This window comes from Danio rerio, chromosome 18 (assembly GCF_049306965.1).
Source record: "Danio rerio strain Tuebingen ecotype United States chromosome 18, GRCz12tu, whole genome shotgun sequence".
Classification (NCBI taxonomy): Eukaryota; Metazoa; Chordata; class Actinopteri; order Cypriniformes; family Danionidae; genus Danio; species Danio rerio.
This window is the reverse complement of record NC_133193.1, coordinates 9,678,183-9,698,388: the sequence shown is the minus strand read 5'-3', so window position 1 is coordinate 9,698,388 and position 20,206 is coordinate 9,678,183. Positions and strand designations below refer to the sequence as shown.

The 20,206-nt window shown below is 41.4% G+C and overlaps 1 protein-coding gene across 1 annotated transcript in view; it reads left to right on the top strand.

Annotated features, from left to right (window-relative positions):
- Positions 1-20,206, top strand: part of bend7 (BEN domain containing 7) — a 152,047-nt gene that overhangs the window by 15,700 nt on the left and 116,141 nt on the right. Inside the window, exon 5 of the transcript XR_011007215.2 lies at positions 531-5,349. The gene's annotated coding sequence lies outside the window, so the exon portion shown is untranslated. Of the gene's footprint in view, positions 1-530 lie in introns of the transcript that reaches the window.

Genomic DNA, 20,206 nt, shown 5'->3' with positions numbered 1-20,206 from the left:
AAAAAGAATAAATATTTAACTGAAGGGTGAATAATTTTGCCTTTAATTGTATATGTATGTTAATTTATTAAATTGTTGATCTATTATACTAATAGACCTTTTTCACATTTCCAGGCTTCCTTGTAGCGGAAGTCACCACTGATAAATAAACATAGAAGGCATAGAATATAAATATGATTTTTTTTTACAATCCTTTTTGCTGAAATAAGAAAATATCAACACAAGTGTTATCAAGATTTTCAGAAAAAGGAAAATTTGTGTGAGAAGAGAGAATAACATGAAATTTGCTGGCCCGCTAATAGACAATGCATTATAAACGCCTTTTACAATCTGAAATTTGTTTTTTGTATTGTCATACAAAGATAATGTAATAGATATGTAAATACGTATAAATTTAAAACAATCTAAATAATAGAAATTAAAGAATTTAAGATGCTGATGATCGTATCATGACATTAATTATGAAAAATCCATTATACTGGAAATGCAGTTTTTATGTATACATAATGCAAATGTCTGTGTGTTGTCAGATCATCAGCGTGTTGGCAGAACCAGTCGCTGCGGTAAAAGCTGGACAACACCCAACACACACTGCAGAAGAGCAAACAGAGCATCGCACAGCTGGAGGAGGAGAAGCACCTAGAGTTCATCAACCAGATTGCGCTGATCAGGTAGCTGACGTGCACTTGATCGGTCAGAAGGCAGCTGTGTGCACTGGTTGGTAGAGTGCCTCACACTGTGCCCTTAAAAAACATGCGACGCGAGCTTCACATCGAAAATGTGAAGTGTGCACCAAAACATGCGACACAAAAGTTAATCATGTGTCGCAAAAATAGAAACGGTGTCTAAAATCGAAATGTCACCAAAAAAATCTAAAATGTGAAGTGCACGCAAAACATGCGACACAAGCTAAACATGTGTCGCAAAAATAGAAACCGTGTCTAAAATTGAAATGTCACGAAAAAAATCGAAAATGTGAAGTGTGCACCAAAACATGCGACGCAAGCTAAACATGTGTCGCAAAAATAGAAACCGTGTCTAAAATTGAAATGTCACGCAAAAAATCAAAAATGTGAAGTGTGCACGCAAAACATGCGACACAAGCTAAACATGTGTCGCTAAATAGAAACGGTGTCTAAAATCGAAATGTCTTGAAAGTCGAAAATGTGAAGTGCACCAAAACATGCGACGCAAGCTAATCATGTGTCGCAGAAATAGAAACGGTATATAAAATCTAAACGTTACAAAGCTAGGGTGCTCTGATCGGTCAGGTTGCCTTGTGTGCTCTGACTGGTCAGTTGGACCCTGGGTCCTCTGGTTGGTCAGGTGGCCGTACGTGCGCTTATTAATCTGAAAGCTGATGTGCTCTTCATGGGCCGTACGTGCGCTGATTAATCTGAAAGCTGATGTGCTCTCTTGATCGACCGGTTGGCCTGGGGTGCTCTGATTGGTCAGGAGGCAGCTGTGTGCACTGGCTGGTCAAGTGCCTTACACGGTGCCTTCACAAAACATGCGACGCAAGCTAAACATGTGTCGCAAAAATAGAAACCGTGTCTAAAATAGAAATGTCACAAAAAAAATCGAAAATGTGAAGTGCACGAAAAACATGCGACACAAGCTAAACATGTGTCACAAAAATAGAAACGGTGTCTAAAATAGAAATGTCACGAAAAAAATCAAAAATGTGAAGTGCACGCAAAACATGCGACACAAGCTAAACATGTGTCGCTAAATAGAAACGGTGTCTAAAATCGAAATGTCTCCAAAGTCGAAAATGTGAAGTGCACCAAAACATGCGACGCAAGCTAATCATGTGTCGCAGAAATAGAAACGGTATATAAAATCTAAACGTTACAAAGCTAGGGTGCTCTGATCGGTCAGGTTGCCTTGTGTGCTCTGACTGGTCAGTTGGACCCTGGGTCCTCTGGTTGGTCAGGTGGCCGTACGTGCGCTTATTAATCTGAAAGCTGATGTGCTCTTCATGGGCCGTACGTGCGCTGATTAATCTGAAAGCTGATGTGCTCTCTTGATCGACCGGTTGGCCTGGGGTGCTCTGATTGGTCAGGAGGCAGCTGTGTGCACTGGCTGGTCAAGTGCCTTACACCGTGCCTTCACAAAACATGCGACGCAAGCTAAACATGTGTCGCAAAAATAGAAACCGTGTCTAAAATAGAAATGTCACCAAAAAAATAAAAAATGTGAAGTGCACGAAAAACATGCGACACAAGCTAAACATGTGTCGCTAAATAGAAACGGTGTCTAAAATCGAAATGTCTCGAAAGTCGAAAATGTGAAGTGCACCAAAACATGCGACGCAAGCTAATCATGTGTCGCAGAAATAGAAACGGTTTCTAAAATCGAAATTTTACGGAAAAAATCGAAAATGTGAAGTGCACGCAAAACATGCGACACAAGCTAAACATGTGTCGCAAAAATAGAAACCATGTCTAAAATAGAAATGTCATGAAAAAAATCAAAAATGTGAAGTGCACGCAAAACATGCGACACAAGCTAAACATGTGTCGCAAAAATAGAAACCGTGTCTAAAATAGAAATGTCAAGAAAAAAATCGAAAATGTGAAGTGTACACCAAAACATGCGACGCAAGCTAAACATGTGTCGCAAAAATAGAAACCGTGTCTAAAATTGAAATGTCACGAAAAAAATAAAAACTGTGAAGTGTGCACCAAAACATGCGACGCAAGCTAAACATGTGTCGCAAAAATAGAAACGGTGTCTAAAATCGAAATGTCTCAAAAGTCGAAAATGTGAAGTGCACCAAAACATGCGACGCAAGCTAATCATGTGTCGCAGAAATAGAAACGGTATATAAAATCTAAACGTTACAAAGCTAGGGTGCTCTGATCGGTCAGGTTGCCTTGTGTGCTCTGACTGGTCAGTTGGACCCTGGGTCCTCTGGTTGGTCAGGTGGCCGTACGTGCGCTTATTAATCTGAAAGCTGATGTGCTCTTCATGGGCCGTACGTGCGCTGATTAATCTGAAAGCTGATGTGCTCTCTTGATCGACCGGTTGGCCTGGGGTGCTCTGATTGGTCAGGAGGCAGCTGTGTGCACTGGCTGGTCAAGTGCCTTACACCGTGCCTTCACAAAACATGCGACGCAAGCTAAACATGTGTCGCAAAAATAGAAACCGTGTCTAAAATAGAAATGTCACAAAAAAAATCAAAAATGTGAAGTGCACGAAAAACATGCGACACAAGCTAAACATGTGTCGCTAAATAGAAACGGTGTCTAAAATCGAAATGTCTTGAAAGTCGAAAATGTGAAGTGCACCAAAACATGCGACGCAAGCTAATCATGTGTCGCAGAAATAGAAACGGTGTCTAAAATCGAAATTTTACAGAAAAAATCGAAAATGTGAAGTGCACGCAAAACATGCGACACAAGCTAAACATGTGTCGCTAAAATAGAAACCGTGTCTAAAATAGAAATGTCACGAAAAAAATCGAAAATGTGAAGTGTGCACCAAAACATGCGACGCAAGCTAAACATGTGTCGCAAAAATAGAAACCGTGTCTAAAATTGAAATGTCACGCAAAAAATCAAAAATGTGAAGTGTGCACGCAAAACATGCGACACAAGCTAAACATGTGTCGCAGAAATAGAAACGGTTTCTAAAATCGTAATTTTACGGAAAAAATCGAAAATGTGAAGTGCACGCAAAACATGCGACACAAGCTAAACATGTGTCGCAAAAATAGAAACCGTGTCTAAAATAGAAATGTCACGAAAAAAATCGAAAATGTGAAGTGTGCACCAAAACATGCGACGCAAGCTAAACATGTGTCGCAAAAATAGAAACCGTGTCTAAAATTTAAATGTCACGCAAAAAATCAAAAATGTGAAGTGCATGCAAAACATCCGACACAAGCTAAACATGTGTCGCTAAATAGAAACGGTGTCTAAAATCGAAATGTCTCGAAAGTCGAAAATGTGAAGTGCACCAAAACATGCGACGCAAGCTAATCATGTGTCGCAGAAATAGAAACGGTATATAAAATCTAAACGTTACAAAGCTAGGGTGCTCTGATCGGTCAGGTTGCCTTGTGTGCTCTGACTGGTCAGTTGGACCCTGGGTCCTCTGGTTGGTCAGGTGGCCGTACGTGCGCTTATTAATCTGAAAGCTGATGTGCTCTTCATGGGCCGTACGTGCGCTGATTAATCTGAAAGCTGATGTGCTCTCTTGATCGACCGGTTGGCCTGGGGTGCTCTGATTGGTCAGGAAGCAGCTGTGTGCACTGGCTGGTCAAGTGCCTTACACCGTGCCTTCACAAAACATGCGACGCAAGCTAAACATGTGTCGCAAAAATAGAAACCGTGTCTAAAATAGAAATGTCACAAAAAAAATCAAAAATGTGAAGTGCACGAAAAACATGCGACACAAGCTAAACATGTGTCGCTAAATAGAAACGGTGTCTAAAATCGAAATGTCTTGAAAGTCGAAAATGTGAAGTGCACCAAAACATGCGACGCAAGCTAATCATGTGTCGCAGAAATAGAAACGGTGTCTAAAATCGAAATTTTACGGAAAAAATCGAAAATGTGAAGTGCACGCAAAACATGCGACACAAGCTAAACATGTGTCGCAAAAATAGAAACCGTGTCTAAAATAGAAATGTCACGAAAAAAATCGAAAATGTGAAGTGTGCACCAAAACATGCGACGCAAGCTAAACATGTGTCGCAAAAATAGAAACCGTGTCTAAAATTGAAATGTCACGCAAAAAATCAAAAATGTGAAGTGTGCACGCAAAACATGCGACACAAGCTAAACATGTGTCGCTAAATAGAAACGGTGTCTAAAATCGAAATGTCTTGAAAGTCGAAAATGTGAAGTGCACCAAAACATGCGACGCAAGCTAATCATGTGTCGCAGAAATAGAAACGGTATATAAAATCTAAACGTTACAAAGCTAGGGTGCTCTGATCGGTCAGGTTGCCTTGTGTGCTCTGACTGGTCAGTTGGACCCTGGGTCCTCTGGTTGGTCAGGTGGCAGTACGTGCGCTTATTAATCTGAAAGCTGATGTGCTCTTCATGGGCCGTACGTGCGCTGATTAATCTGAAAGCTGATGTGCTCTCTTGATCGACCGGTTGGCCTGGGGTGCTCTGATTGGTCAGGAGGCAGCTGTGTGCACTGGCTGGTCAAGTGCCTTACACCGTGCCTTCACAAAACATGCGACGCAAGCTAAACATGTGTCGCAAAAATAGAAACCGTGTCTAAAATAGAAATGTCACAAAAAAAATCAAAAATGTGAAGTGCACGAAAAACATGCGACACAAGCTAAACATGTGTCGCAAAAATAGAAACCATGTCTAAAATAGAAATGTCACGAAAAAAATCAAAAATGTGAAGTGCACGCAAAACATGCGACACAAGCTAAACATGTGTCGCAAAAATAGAAACGGTGTCTAAAATCGAAATGTCTCGAAAGTCGAAAATGTGAAGTGCACCAAAACATGCGACGCAAGCTAATCATGTGTCGCAGAAATAGAAACGGTATATAAAATCTAAACGTTACAAAGCTAGGGTGCTCTGATCGGTCAGGTTGCCTTGTGTCCTCTGACTGGTCAGTTGGACCCTGGGTCCTCTGGTTGGTCAGGTGGCCGTACGTGCGCTTATTAATCTGAAAGCTGATGTGCTCTTCATGGGCCGTACGTGCGCTGATTAATCTGAAAGCTGATGTGCTCTCTTGATCGACCGGTTGGCCTGGGGTGCTCTGATTGGTCAGGAGGCAGCTGTGTGCACTGGCTGGTCAAGTGCCTTACACCGTGCCTTCACAAAACATGCGACGCAAGCTAAACATGTGTCGCAAAAATAGAAACCGTGTCTAAAATAGAAATGTCACAAAAAAAATCAAAAATGTGAAGTGCACGAAAAACATGCAACACAAGCTAAACATGTGTCGCTAAATAGAAACGGTGTCTAAAATCGAAATGTCTCGAAAGTCGAAAATGTGAAGTGCACCAAAATATGCGACGCAAGCTAAACATGTGTCGCAGAAATAGAAACGGTGTCTAAAATCGAAATTTTACGGAAAAAATCGAAAATGTGAAGTGCACGCAAAACATGCGACACAAGCTAAACATGTGTCGCAAAAATAGAAACCATGTCTAAAATAGAAATGTCACGAAAAAAATCAAAAATGTGAAGTGCACGCAAAACATGCGACACAAGCTAAACATGTGTCGCAAAAATAGAAACCATGTCTAAAATAGAAATGTCATGAAAAAAATCAAAAATGTGAAGTGCACGCAAAACATGCGACACAAGCTAAACATGTGTCGCTAAATAGAAACGGTGTCTAAAATCGAAATGTCTCGAAAGTCGAAAATGTGAAGTGCACCAAAACATGCGACGCAAGCTAACCATGTGTCGCAGAAATAGAAACGGTTTCTAAAATCGAAATTTTACGGAAAAAATCGAAAATGTGAAGTGCACGCAAAACATGCGACACAAGCTAAACATGTGTCGCAAAAATGGAAACCGTGTCTAAAATAGAAATGTCACGAAAAAAATCGAAAATGTGAAGTGTGCACCAAAACATGCGACGCAAGCTAAACATGTGTCGCAAAAATAGAAACCGTGTCTAAAATTGAAATGTCACGAAAAAAATCAAAAATGTGAAGTGTGCACCAAAACATGCGACGCAAGCTAAACATGTGTCGCAAAAATAGAAACCGTGTCTAAAATTTAAATGTCACGCAAAAAATCAAAAATGTGAAGTGCACGCAAAACATGCGACACAAGCTAAACATGTGTCGCTAAATAGAAACGGTGTCTAAAATCGAAATGTCTCGAAAGTCGAAAATGTGAAGTGCACCTAAACATGCGACGCAAGCTAATCATGTGTCGCAGAAATAGAAACGGTATATAAAATCTAAACGTTACAAAGCTAGGGTGCTCTGATCGGTCAGGTTGCCTTGTGTGCTCTGACTGGTCAGTTGGACCCTGGGTCCTCTGGTTGGTCAGGTGGCCGTACGTGCGCTTATTAATCTGAAAGCTGATGTGCTCTTCATGGGCCGTACGTGCGCTGATTAATCTGAAAGCTGATGTGCTCTCTTGATCGACCGGTTGGCCTGGGGTGCTCTGATTGGTCAGGAGGCAGCTGTGTGCACTGGCTGGTCAAGTGCCTTACACCATGCCTTCACAAAACATGCGACGCAAGCTAAACATGTGTCGCAAAAATAGAAACCGTGTCTAAAATAGAAATGTCACAAAAAAAATCAAAAATGTGAAGTGCACGAAAAACATGCGACACAAGCTAAACATGTGTCGCTAAATAGAAACGGTGTCTAAAATCGAAATGTCTCGAAAGTCGAAAATGTGAAGTGCACCAAAATATGCGACGCAAGCTAAACATGTGTCGCAGAAATAGAAACGGTGTCTAAAATCGAAATTTTACGGAAAAAATCGAAAATGTGAAGTGCACGCAAAACATGCGACACAAGCTAAACATGTGTCGCAAAAATAGAAACCATGTCTAAAATAGAAATGTCACGAAAAAAATCAAAAATGTGAAGTGCACGCAAAACATGCGACACAAGCTAAACATGTGTCGCAAAAATAGAAACCATGTCTAAAATAGAAATGTCATGAAAAAAATCAAAAATGTGAAGTGCACGCAAAACATGCGACACAAGCTAAACATGTGTCGCTAAATAGAAACGGTGTCTAAAATCGAAATGTCTCGAAAGTCGAAAATGTGAAGTGCACCAAAACATGCGACGCAAGCTAACCATGTGTCGCAGAAATAGAAACGGTTTCTAAAATCGAAATTTTACGGAAAAAATCGAAAATGTGAAGTGCACGCAAAACATGCGACACAAGCTAAACATGTGTCGCAAAAATGGAAACCGTGTCTAAAATAGAAATGTCACGAAAAAAATCGAAAATGTGAAGTGTGCACCAAAACATGCGACGCAAGCTAAACATGTGTCGCAAAAATAGAAACCGTGTCTAAAATTGAAATGTCACGAAAAAAATCAAAAATGTGAAGTGTGCACCAAAACATGCGACGCAAGCTAAACATGTGTCGCAAAAATAGAAACCGTGTCTAAAATTTAAATGTCACGCAAAAAATCAAAAATGTGAAGTGCACGCAAAACATGCGACACAAGCTAAACATGTGTCGCTAAATAGAAACGGTGTCTAAAATCGAAATGTCTCGAAAGTCGAAAATGTGAAGTGCACCTAAACATGCGACGCAAGCTAATCATGTGTCGCAGAAATAGAAACGGTATATAAAATCTAAACGTTACAAAGCTAGGGTGCTCTGATCGGTCAGGTTGCCTTGTGTGCTCTGACTGGTCAGTTGGACCCTGGGTCCTCTGGTTGGTCAGGTGGCCGTACGTGCGCTTATTAATCTGAAAGCTGATGTGCTCTTCATGGGCCGTACGTGCGCTGATTAATCTGAAAGCTGATGTGCTCTCTTGAGCGACCGGTTGGCCTGGGGTGCTCTGATTGGTCAGGAGGCAGCTGTGTGCACTGGCTGGTCAAGTGCCTTACACCATGCCTTCACAAAACATGCGACGCAAGCTAAACATGTGTCGCAAAAATAGAAACCGTGTCTAAAATAGAAATGTCACAAAAAAAATAAAAAATGTGAAGTGCACGAAAAACATGCGACACAAGCTAAACATGTGTCGCTAAATAGAAACGGTGTCTAAAATCGAAATGTCTTGAAAGTCGAAAATGTGAAGTGCACCAAAACATGCGACGCAAGCTATTCATGTGTCACAGAAATAGAAACGGTGTCTAAAATCGAAATTTTACGGAAAAAATCGAAAATGTGAAGTGCACGCAAAACATGCGACACAAGCTAAACATGTGTCGCAAAAATAGAAACCGTGTCTAAAATAGAAATGTCACGAAAAAAATCGAAAATGTGAAGTGTGCACCAAAACATGCGACGCAAGCTAAACATGTGTCGCAAAAATAGAAACCGTGTCTAAAATTGAAATGTCACGCAAAAAATCAAAAATGTGAAGTGTGCACGCAAAACATGCGACACAAGCTAAACATGTGTCGCTAAATAGAAACGGTGTCTAAAATCGAAATGTCTTGAAAGTCGAAAATGTGAAGTGCACCAAAACATGCGACGCAAGCTAATCATGTGTCGCAGAAATAGAAACGGTATATAAAATCTAAACGTTACAAAGCTAGGGTGCTCTGATCGGTCAGGTTGCCTTGTGTGCTCTGACTGGTCAGTTGGACCCTGGGTCCTCTGGTTGGTCAGGTGGCCGTACGTGCGCTTATTAATCTGAAAGCTGATGTGCTCTTCATGGGCCGTACGTGCGCTGATTAATCTGAAAGCTGATGTGCTCTCTTGATCGACCGGTTGGGCTGGGGTGCTCTGATTGGTCAGGAGGCAGCTGTGTGCACTGGCTGGTCAAGTGCCTTACACCGTGCCTTCACAAAACATGCGACGCAAGCTAAACATGTGTCGCAAAAATAGAAACCGTGTCTAAAATAGAAATGTCACAAAAAAAATCAAAAATGTGAAGTGCACGAAAAACATGCGACACAAGCTAAACATGTGTCGCTAAATAGAAACGGTGTCTAAAATCAAAATGTCTCGAAAGTCGAAAATGTGAAGTGCACCAAAACATGCGACGCAAGCTAATCATGTGTCGCAGAAATAGAAACGGTTTCTAAAATCGAAATTTTACGGAAAAAATCGAAAATGTGAAGTGCACGCAAAACATGCGACACAAGCTAAACATGTGTCGCAAAAATAGAAACCGTGTCTAAAATAGAAATGTCACGAAAAAAATCGAAAATGTGAAGTGTGCACCAAAACATGCGACGCAAGCTAAACATGTGTCGCAAAAATAGAAACCGTGTCTAAAATTGAAATGTCACGCAAAAAATCAAAAATGTGAAGTGCATGCAAAACATCCGACACAAGCTAAACATGTGTCGCTAAATAGAAACGGTGTCTAAAATCGAAATGTCTCGAAAGTCGAAAATGTGAAGTGCACCAAAACATGCGACGCAAGCTAATCATGTGTCGCAGAAATAGAAACAGTATATAAAATCTAAACGTTACAAAGCTAGGGTGCTCTGATCGGTCAGGTTGCCTTGTGTGCTCTGACTGGTCAGTTGGACCCTGGGTCCTCTGGTTGGTCAGGTGGCCGTACGTGCGCTTATTAATCTGAAAGCTGATGTGCTCTTCATGGGCCGTACGTGCGCTGATTAATCTGAAAGCTGATGTGCTCTCTTGATCGACCGGTTGGCCTGGGGTGCTCTGATTGGTCAGGAAGCAGCTGTGTGCACTGGCTGGTCAAGTGCCTTACACCGTGCCTTCACAAAACATGCGACGCAAGCTAAACATGTGTCGCAAAAATAGAAACCGTGTCTAAAATAGAAATGTCACAAAAAAAATCAAAAATGTGAAGTGCACGAAAAACATGCGACACAAGCTAAACATGTGTCGCTAAATAGAAACGGTGTCTAAAATCGAAATGTCTTGAAAGTCGAAAATGTGAAGTGCACCAAAACATGCGACGCAAGCTAATCATGTGTCGCAGAAATAGAAACGGTGTCTAAAATCGAAATTTTACGGAAAAAATCGAAAATGTGAAGTGCACGCAAAACATGCGACACAAGCTAAACATGTGTCGCAAAAATAGAAACCGTGTCTAAAATAGAAATGTCACGAAAAAAATCGAAAATGTGAAGTGTGCACCAAAACATGCGACGCAAGCTAAACATGTGTCGCAAAAATAGAAACCGTGTCTAAAATTGAAATGTCACGCAAAAAATCAAAAATGTGAAGTGTGCACGCAAAACATGCGACACAAGCTAAACATGTGTCGCTAAATAGAAACGGTGTCTAAAATCGAAATGTCTTGAAAGTCGAAAATGTGAAGTGCACCAAAACATGCGACGCAAGCTAATCATGTGTCGCAGAAATAGAAACGGTATATAAAATCTAAACGTTACAAAGCTAGGGTGCTCTGATCGGTCAGGTTGCCTTGTGTGCTCTGACTGGTCAGTTGGACCCTGGGTCCTCTGGTTGGTCAGGTGGCCGTACGTGCGCTTATTAATCTGAAAGCTGATGTGCTCTTCATGGGCCGTACGTGCGCTGATTAATCTGAAAGCTGATGTGCTCTCTTGATCGACCGGTTGGCCTGGGGTGCTCTGATTGGTCAGGAGGCAGCTGTGTGCACTGGCTGGTCAAGTGCCTTACACCGTGCCTTCACAAAACATGCGACGCAAGCTAAACATGTGTCGCAAAAATAGAAACCGTGTCTAAAATAGAAATGTCACAAAAAAAATCAAAAATGTGAAGTGCACGAAAAACATGCGACACAAGCTAAACATGTGTCGCAAAAATAGAAACCATGTCTAAAATAGAAATGTCACGAAAAAAATCAAAAATGTGAAGTGCACGCAAAACATGCGACACAAGCTAAACATGTGTCGCAAAAATAGAAACGGTGTCTAAAATCGAAATGTCTCGAAAGTCGAAAATGTGAAGTGCACCAAAACATGCGACGCAAGCTAATCATGTGTCGCAGAAATAGAAACGGTATATAAAATCTAAACGTTACAAAGCTAGGGTGCTCTGATCGGTCAGGTTGCCTTGTGTGCTCTGACTGGTCAGTTGGACCCTGGGTCCTCTGGTTGGTCAGGTGGCCGTACGTGCGCTTATTAATCTGAAAGCTGATGTGCTCTTCATGGGCCGTACGTGCGCTGATTAATCTGAAAGCTGATGTGCTCTCTTGATCGACCGGTTGGCCTGGGGTGCTCTGATTGGTCAGGAGGCAGCTGTGTGCACTGGCTGGTCAAGTGCCTTACACCGTGCCTTCACAAAACATGCGACGCAAGCTAAACATGTGTCGCAAAAATAGAAACCGTGTCTAAAATAGAAATGTCACAAAAAAAATCAAAAATGTGAAGTGCACGAAAAACATGCGACACAAGCTAAACATGTGTCGCTAAATAGAAACGGTGTCTAAAATCAAAATGTCTCGAAAGTCGAAAATGTGAAGTGCACCAAAATATGCGACGCAAGCTAAACATGTGTCGCAGAAATAGAAACGGTGTCTAAAATCGAAATTTTACGGAAAAAATCGAAAATGTGAAGTGCACGCAAAACATGCGACACAAGCTAAACATGTGTCGCAAAAATGGAAACCGTGTCTAAAATAGAAATGTCACGAAAAAAATCGAAAATGTGAAGTGTGCACCAAAACATGCGACGCAAGCTAAACATGTGTCGCAAAAATAGAAACCGTGTCTAAAATTGAAATGTCATGAAAAAAATCAAAAATGTGAAGTGTGCACCAAAACATGCGACGCAAGCTAAACACGTGTCGCAAAAATAGAAACCGTGTCTAAAATTTAAATGTCACGCAAAAAATCAAAAATGTGAAGTGCACGCAAAACATGCGACACAAGCTAAACATGTGTCGCTAAATAGAAACGGTGTCTAAAATCGAAATGTCTCGAAAGTCGAAAATGTGAAGTGCACCAAAACATGCGACGCAAGCTAATCATGTGTCGCAGAAATAGAAACGGTATATAAAATCTAAACGTTACAAAGCTAGGGTGCTCTGATCGGTCAGGTTGCCTTGTGTGCTCTGACTGGTCAGTTGGACCCTGGGTCCTCTGGTTGGTCAGGTGGCCGTACGTGCGCTTATTAATCTGAAAGCTGATGTGCTCTTCATGGGCCGTACGTGCGCTGATTAATCTGAAAGCTGATGTGCTCTCTTGATCGACCGGTTGGCCTGGGGTGCTCTGATTGGTCAGGAGGCAGCTGTGTGCACTGGCTGGTCAAGTGCCTTACACCATGCCTTCACAAAACATGCGACGCAAGCTAAACATGTGTCGCAAAAATAGAAACCGTGTCTAAAATAGAAATGTCACAAAAAAAATCAAAAATGTGAAGTGCACGAAAAACATGCGACACAAGCTAAACATGTGTCGCTAAATAGAAACGGTGTCTAAAATCGAAATGTCTTGAAAGTCGAAAATGTGAAGTGCACCAAAACATGCGACGCAAGCTATTCATGTGTCACAGAAATAGAAACGGTGTCTAAAATCGAAATTTTACGGAAAAAATCGAAAATGTGAAGTGCACGCAAAACATGCGACACAAGCTAAACATGTGTCGCAAAAATAGAAACCGTGTCTAAAATAGAAATGTCACGAAAAAAATCGAAAATGTGAAGTGTGCACCAAAACATGCGACGCAAGCTAAACATGTGTCGCAAAAATAGAAACCGTGTCTAAAATTGAAATGTCACGCAAAAAATCAAAAATGTGAAGTGTGCACGCAAAACATGCGACACAAGCTAAACATGTGTCGCTAAATAGAAACGGTGTCTAAAATCGAAATGTCTTGAAAGTCGAAAATGTGAAGTGCACCAAAACATGCGACGCAAGCTAATCATGTGTCGCAGAAATAGAAACGGTATATAAAATCTAAACGTTACAAAGCTAGGGTGCTCTGATCGGTCAGGTTGCCTTGTGTGCTCTGACTGGTCAGTTGGACCCTGGGTCCTCTGGTTGGTCAGGTGGCCGTACGTGCGCTTATTAATCTGAAAGCTGATGTGCTCTTCATGGGCCGTACGTGCGCTGATTAATCTGAAAGCTGATGTGCTCTCTTGATCGACCGGTTGGCCTGGGGTGCTCTGATTGGTCAGGAGGCAGCTGTGTGCACTGGCTGGTCAAGTGCCTTACACCGTGCCTTCACAAAACATGCGACGCAAGCTAAACATGTGTCGCAAAAATAGAAACGGTGTCTAAAATCGAAATGTCTCGAAAGTCGAAAATGTGAAGTGCACCAAAACATGCGACGCAAGCTAATCATGTGTCGCAGAAATAGAAACGGTATTTAAAATCTAAACGTTACAAAGCTAGGGTGCTCTGATCGGTCAGGTTGCCTTGTGTGCTCTGACTGGTCAGTTGGACCCTGGGTCCTCTGGTTGGTCAGGTGGCCGTACGTGCGCTTATTAATCTGAAAGCTGATGTGCTCTTCATGGGCCGTACGTGCGCTGATTAATCTGAAAGCTGATGTGCTCTCTTGATCGACCGGTTGGCCTGGGGTGCTCTGATTGGTCAGGAGGCAGCTGTGTGCACTGGCTGGTCAAGTGCCTTACACCGTGCCTTCACAAAACATGCGACGCAAGCTAAACATGTGTCGCAAAAATAGAAACCGTGTCTAAAATAGAAATGTCACAAAAAAAATCAAAAATGTGAAGTGCACGAAAAACATGCGACACAAGCTAAACATGTGTCGCTAAATAGAAACGGTGTCTAAAATCGAAATGTCTCGAAAGTCGAAAATGTGAAGTGCACCAAAATATGCGACGCAAGCTAAACATGTGTCGCAGAAATAGAAACGGTGTCTAAAATCGAAATTTTACGGAAAAAATCGAAAATGTGAAGTGCACGCAAAACATGCGACACAAGCTAAACATGTGTCGCAAAAATAGAAACCATGTCTAAAATAGAAATGTCACGAAAAAAATCAAAAATGTGAAGTGCACGCAAAACATGCGACACAAGCTAAACATGTGTCGCAAAAATAGAAACCGTGTCTAAAATAGAAATGTCACGAAAAAAATCGAAAATGTGAAGTGTGCACCAAAACATGCGACGCAAGCTAAACATGTGTCGCAAAAATAGAAACCGTGTCTAAAATTGAAATGTCACGAAAAAAATCAAAAATGTGAAGTGTGCACCAAAACATGCGACACAAGCTAAACATGTGTCGCAAAAATAGAAACCGTGTCTAAAATAGAAATGTCACAAAAAAAATCAAAAATGTGAAGTGCACGCAAAACATGCGACACAAGCTAAACATGTGTCGCAAAAATAGAAACGGTGTCTAAAATCGAAATGTCTCGAAAGTCGAAAATGTGAAGTGCACCAAAACATGCGACGCAAGCTAATCATGTGTCGCAGAAATAGAAACGGTATATAAAATCTAAACGTTACAAAGCTAGGGTGCTCTGATCGGTCAGGTTGCCTTGTGTGCTCTGACTGGTCAGTTGGACCCTGGGTCCTCTGGTTGGTCAGGTGGCCGTACGTGCGCTTATTAATCTGAAAGCTGATGTGCTCTTCATGGGCCGTACGTGCGCTGATTAATCTGAAAGCTGATGTGCTCTCTTGATCGACCGGTTGGCCTGGGGTGCTCTGATTGGTCAGGAGGCAGCTGTGTGCACTGGCTGGTCAAGTGCCTTACACCGTGCCTTCACAAAACATGCGACGCAAGCTAAACATGTGTCGCAAAAATAGAAACCGTGTCTAAAATAGAAATGTCACAAAAAAAATCAAAAATGTGAAGTGCACGAAAAACATGCGACACAAGCTAAACATGTGTCGCAAAAATAGAAATGGTGTCTAAAATAGAAATGTCTTGAAAGTCGAAAATGTGAAGTGCACCAAAACATGCGACGCAAGCTAAACATGTGTCGCAGAAATAGAAACGGTGTCTAAAATCGAAATTTTACGGAAAAAAACAAAAATGTGAAGTGCACGCAAAACATGCGACACAAGCTAATCATGTGTCGCAAAAATAGAAACCATGTCTAAAATAGAAATGTCACGAAAAAAATCAAAAATGTGAAGTGCACGCAAAACATGCGACACAAGCTAAACATGTGTCGCAAAAATAGAAACCATGTCTAAAATAGAAATGTCATGAAAAAAATCAAAAATGTGAAGTGCACGCAAAACATGCGACACAAGCTAAACATGTGTCGCAAAAATAGAAACGGTGTCTAAAATCGAAATGTCTCGAAAGTCGAAAATGTGAAGTGCACCAAAACATGCGACGCAAGCTAATCATGTGTCGCAGAAATAGAAACGGTTTCTAAAATCGAAATTTCACGGAAAAAATCGAAAATGTGAAGTGCACGCAAAACATGCGACACAAGCTAAACATGTGTCGCAAAAATAGAAACCGTGTCTAAAATAGAAATGTCACGAAAAAAATCGAAAATGTGAAGTGTGCACCAAAACATGCGACGCAAGCTAAACATGTGTCGCAAAAATAGAAACCGTGTCTAAAATTTAAATGTCACGCAAAAAATCAAAAATGTGAAGTGCACGCAAAACATGCGACACAAGCTAAACATGTGTCGCAAAAATAGAAACCGTGTCTAAAATAGAAATGTCACAAAAAAAATCAAAAATGTGAAGTGCACGAAAAACATGCGACACAAGCTAAACATGTGTCGCTAAATAGAAACGGTGTCTAAAATCGAAATGTCTCGAAAGTCGAAAATGTGAAGTGCACCAAAACATGCGACGCAAGCTAATCATGTGTCGCAGAAATAGAAACGGTGTCTAAAATCGAAATTTTACGGAAAAAATCGAAAATGTGAAGTGCACGCAAAACATGCGACACAAGCTAAACATGTGTCGCAAAAATAGAAACCATGTCTAAAATAGAAATGTCACGAAAAAAATCAAAAATGTGAAGTGCACGCAAAACATGCGACACAAGCTAAACATGTGTCGCAAAAATAGAAACCATGTCTAAAATAGAAATGTCATGAAAAAAATCAAAAATGTGAAGTGCACGCAAAACATGCGACACAAGCTAAACATGTGTCGCAAAAATAGAAACGGTGTCTAAAATCGAAATGTCTCGAAAGTCGAAAATGTGAAGTGCACCAAAACATGCGACGCAAGCTAATCATGTGTCGCAGAAATAGAAACGGTTTCTAAAATCGAAATATTACGGAAAAAATCGAAAATGTGAAGTGCACGCAAAACATGCGACACAAGCTAAACATGTGTCGCAAAAATAGAAACCGTGTCTAAAATAGAAATGTCACGAAAAAAATCGAAAATGTGAAGTGTGCACCAAAACATGCGACGCAAGCTAAACATGTGTCGCAAAAATAGAAACCGTGTCTAAAATTTAAATGTCACGCAAAAAATCAAAAATGTGAAGTGCACGCAAAACCTGCGACACAAGCTAAACATGTGTCGCTAAATAGAAACGGTGTCTAAAATCGAAATGTCTCGAAAGTCGAAAATGTGAAGTGCACCAAAACATGCGACGCAAGCTAATCATGTGTCGCAGAAATAGAAACGGTATATAAAATCTAAACGTTACAAAGCTAGGGTGCTCTGATCGGTCAGGTTGCCTTGTGTGCTCTGACTGGTCAGTTGGACCCTGGGTCCTCTGGTTGGTCAGGTGGCCGTACGTGCGCTTATTAATCTGAAAGCTGATGTGCTCTTCATGGGCCGTACGTGCGCTGATTAATCTGAAAGCTGATGTGCTCTCTTGATCGACCGGTTGGCCTGGGGTGCTCTGATTGGTCAGGAGGCAGCTGTGTGCACTGGCTGGTCAAGTGCCTTACACCGTGCCTTCACAAAACATGCGACGCAAGCTAAACATGTGTCGCAAAAATTGAAACCGTGTCTAAAATAGAAATGTCACAAAAAAAATCAAAAATGTGAAGTGCACGCAAAACATGCGACACAAGCTAAACATGTGTCGCTAAATAGAAACGGTGTCTAAAATCGAAATGTCTCGAAAGTCGAAAATGTGAAGTGCACCAAAACATGCGACGCAAGCTAACCATGTGTCGCAGAAATAGAAACGGTTTCTAAAATCGAAATTTTACGGAAAAAATCGAAAATGTGAAGTGCACGCAAAACATGCGACACAAGCTAAACATGTGTCGCAAAAATAGAAACCGTGTCTAAAATAGAAATGTCACGAAAAAAATCGAAAATGTGAAGTGTGCACCAAAACATGCGACGCAAGCTAAACATGTGTCGCAAAAATAGAAACCGTGTCTAAAATTTAAATGTCACGCAAAAAATCAAAAATGTGAAGTGCACGCAAAACATGCGACACAAGCTAAACATGTGTCGCTAAATAGAAACGGTGTCTAAAATCGAAATGTCTCGAAAGTCGAAAATGTGAAGTGCACCAAAACATGCGACGCAAGCTAATCATGTGTCGCAGAAATAGAAACGGTATATAAAATCTAAACGTTACAAAGCTAGGGTGCTCTGATCGGTCAGGTTGCCTTGTGTGCTCTGACTGGTCAGTTGGACCCTGGGTCCTCTGGTTGGTCAGGTGGCCGTACGTGCGCTTATTAATCTGAAAGCTGATGTGCTCTTCATGGGCCGTACGTGCGCTGATTAATCTGAAAGCTGATGTGCTCTCTTGATCGACCGGTTGGCCTGGGGTGCTCTGATTGGTCAGGAGGCAACTGTGTGCACTGGCTGGTCAAGTGCCTTACACCGTGCCTTCACAAAACATGCGACGCAAGCTAAACATGTGTCGCAAAAATAGAAACCGTGTCTAAAATAGAAATGTCACCAAAAAAATCAAAAATGTGAAGTGCACGAAAAACATGCGACACAAGCTAAACATGTGTCGCTAAATAGAAACGGTGTCTAAAATCGAAATGTCTCGAAAGTCGAAAATGTGAATTGCACGCAAAACATGCGACACAAGCTAAACATGTGTCGCAAAAATAGAAACCGTGTCTAAAATAGAAATGTCACGAAAAAAATCGAAAATGTGAAGTGTGCACCAAAACATGCAACGCAAGCTAAACATGTGTCGCAAAAATAGAAACCGTGTCTAAAATTGAAATGTCACGAAAAAAATCAAAAATGTGAAGTGTGCACCAAAACATGCGACACAAGCTAAACATGTGTCGCAAAAATAGAAACCGTGTCTAAAATAGAAATGTCACAAAAAAAATCAAAAATGTGAAGTGCACGCAAGACATGCGACACAAGCTAAACATGTGTCGCAAAAATAGAAACGGTGTCTAAAATCGAAATGTCTCAAAAGTGCACCAAAACATGCGACGCAAGCTAATCATGTGTCGCAGAAATAGAAACGGTATATAAAATCTAAACGTTACAAAGCTAGGGTGCTCTGATCGGTCAGGTTGCCTTGTGTGCTCTGACTGGTCAGTTGGACCCTGGGTCCTCTGGTTGGTCAGGTGGCCGTACGTGCGCTTATTAATCTGAAAGCTGATGTGCTCTTCATGGGCCGTACGTGCGCTGATTAATCTGAAAGCTGATGTGCTCTCTTGATCGACCGGTTGGCCTGGGGTGCTCTGATTGGTCAGGAGGCAGCTGTGTGCACTGGCTGGTCAAGTGCCTTACACCGTGCCTTCACAAAACATGCGACGCAAGCTAAACATGTGTCGCAAAAATAGAAACCGTGTCTAAAATAGAAATGTCACAAAAAAAATCAAAAATGTGAAGTGCACGCAAAACATGCGACACAAGCTAAACATGTGTCGCAAAAATAGAAACGGTGTCTAAAATCGAAATGTCTCGAAAGTCGAAAATGTGAAGTGCACCAAAACATGCGACGCAAGCTAATCATGTGTCGCAGAAATAGAAACGGTATATAAAATCTAAACGTTACAAAGCTAGGGTGCTCTGATCGGTCAGGTTGCCTTGTGTGCTCTGACTGGTCAGTTGGACCCTGGGTCCTCTGGTTGGTCAGGTGGCCGTACGTGCGCTTATTAATCTGAAAGCTGATGTGCTCTTCATGGGCCGTACGTGCGCTGATTAATCTGAAAGCTGATGTGCTCTCTTGATCGACCGGTTGGCCTGGGGTGCTCTGATTGGTCAGGAGGCAACTGTGTGCACTGGCTGGTCAAGTGCCTTACACCGTGCCTTCACAAAACATGCGATGCAAGCTAAACATGTGTCGCAAAAATAGAAACCGTGTCTAAAATAGAAATGTCACCAAAAAAATCAAAAATGTGAAGTGCACGAAAAACATGCGACACAAGCTAAACATGTGTCGCTAAATAGAAACGGTGTCTAAAATCGAAATGTCTCGAAAGTCGAAAATGTGAAGTGCACGCAAAACATGCGACACAAGCTAAACATGTGTCGCAAAAATAGAAACCGTGTCTAAAATAGAAATGTCACGAAAAAAATCGAAAATGTGAAGTGTGCACCAAAACATGCGACGCAAGCTAAACATGTGTCGCAAAAATAGAAACCGTGTCTAAAATTGAAATGTCACGAAAAAAATCAAAAATGTGAAGTGTGCACCAAAACATGCGACGCAAGCTAAACATGTGTCGCAAAAATAGAAACCGTGTCTAAAATAGAAATGTCACAAAAAAAATCAAAAATGTGAAGTGCACGCAAAACATGCGACACAAGCTAAACATGTGTCGCAAAAATAGAAACGGTGTCTAAAATCGAAATGTCTCGAAAGTCG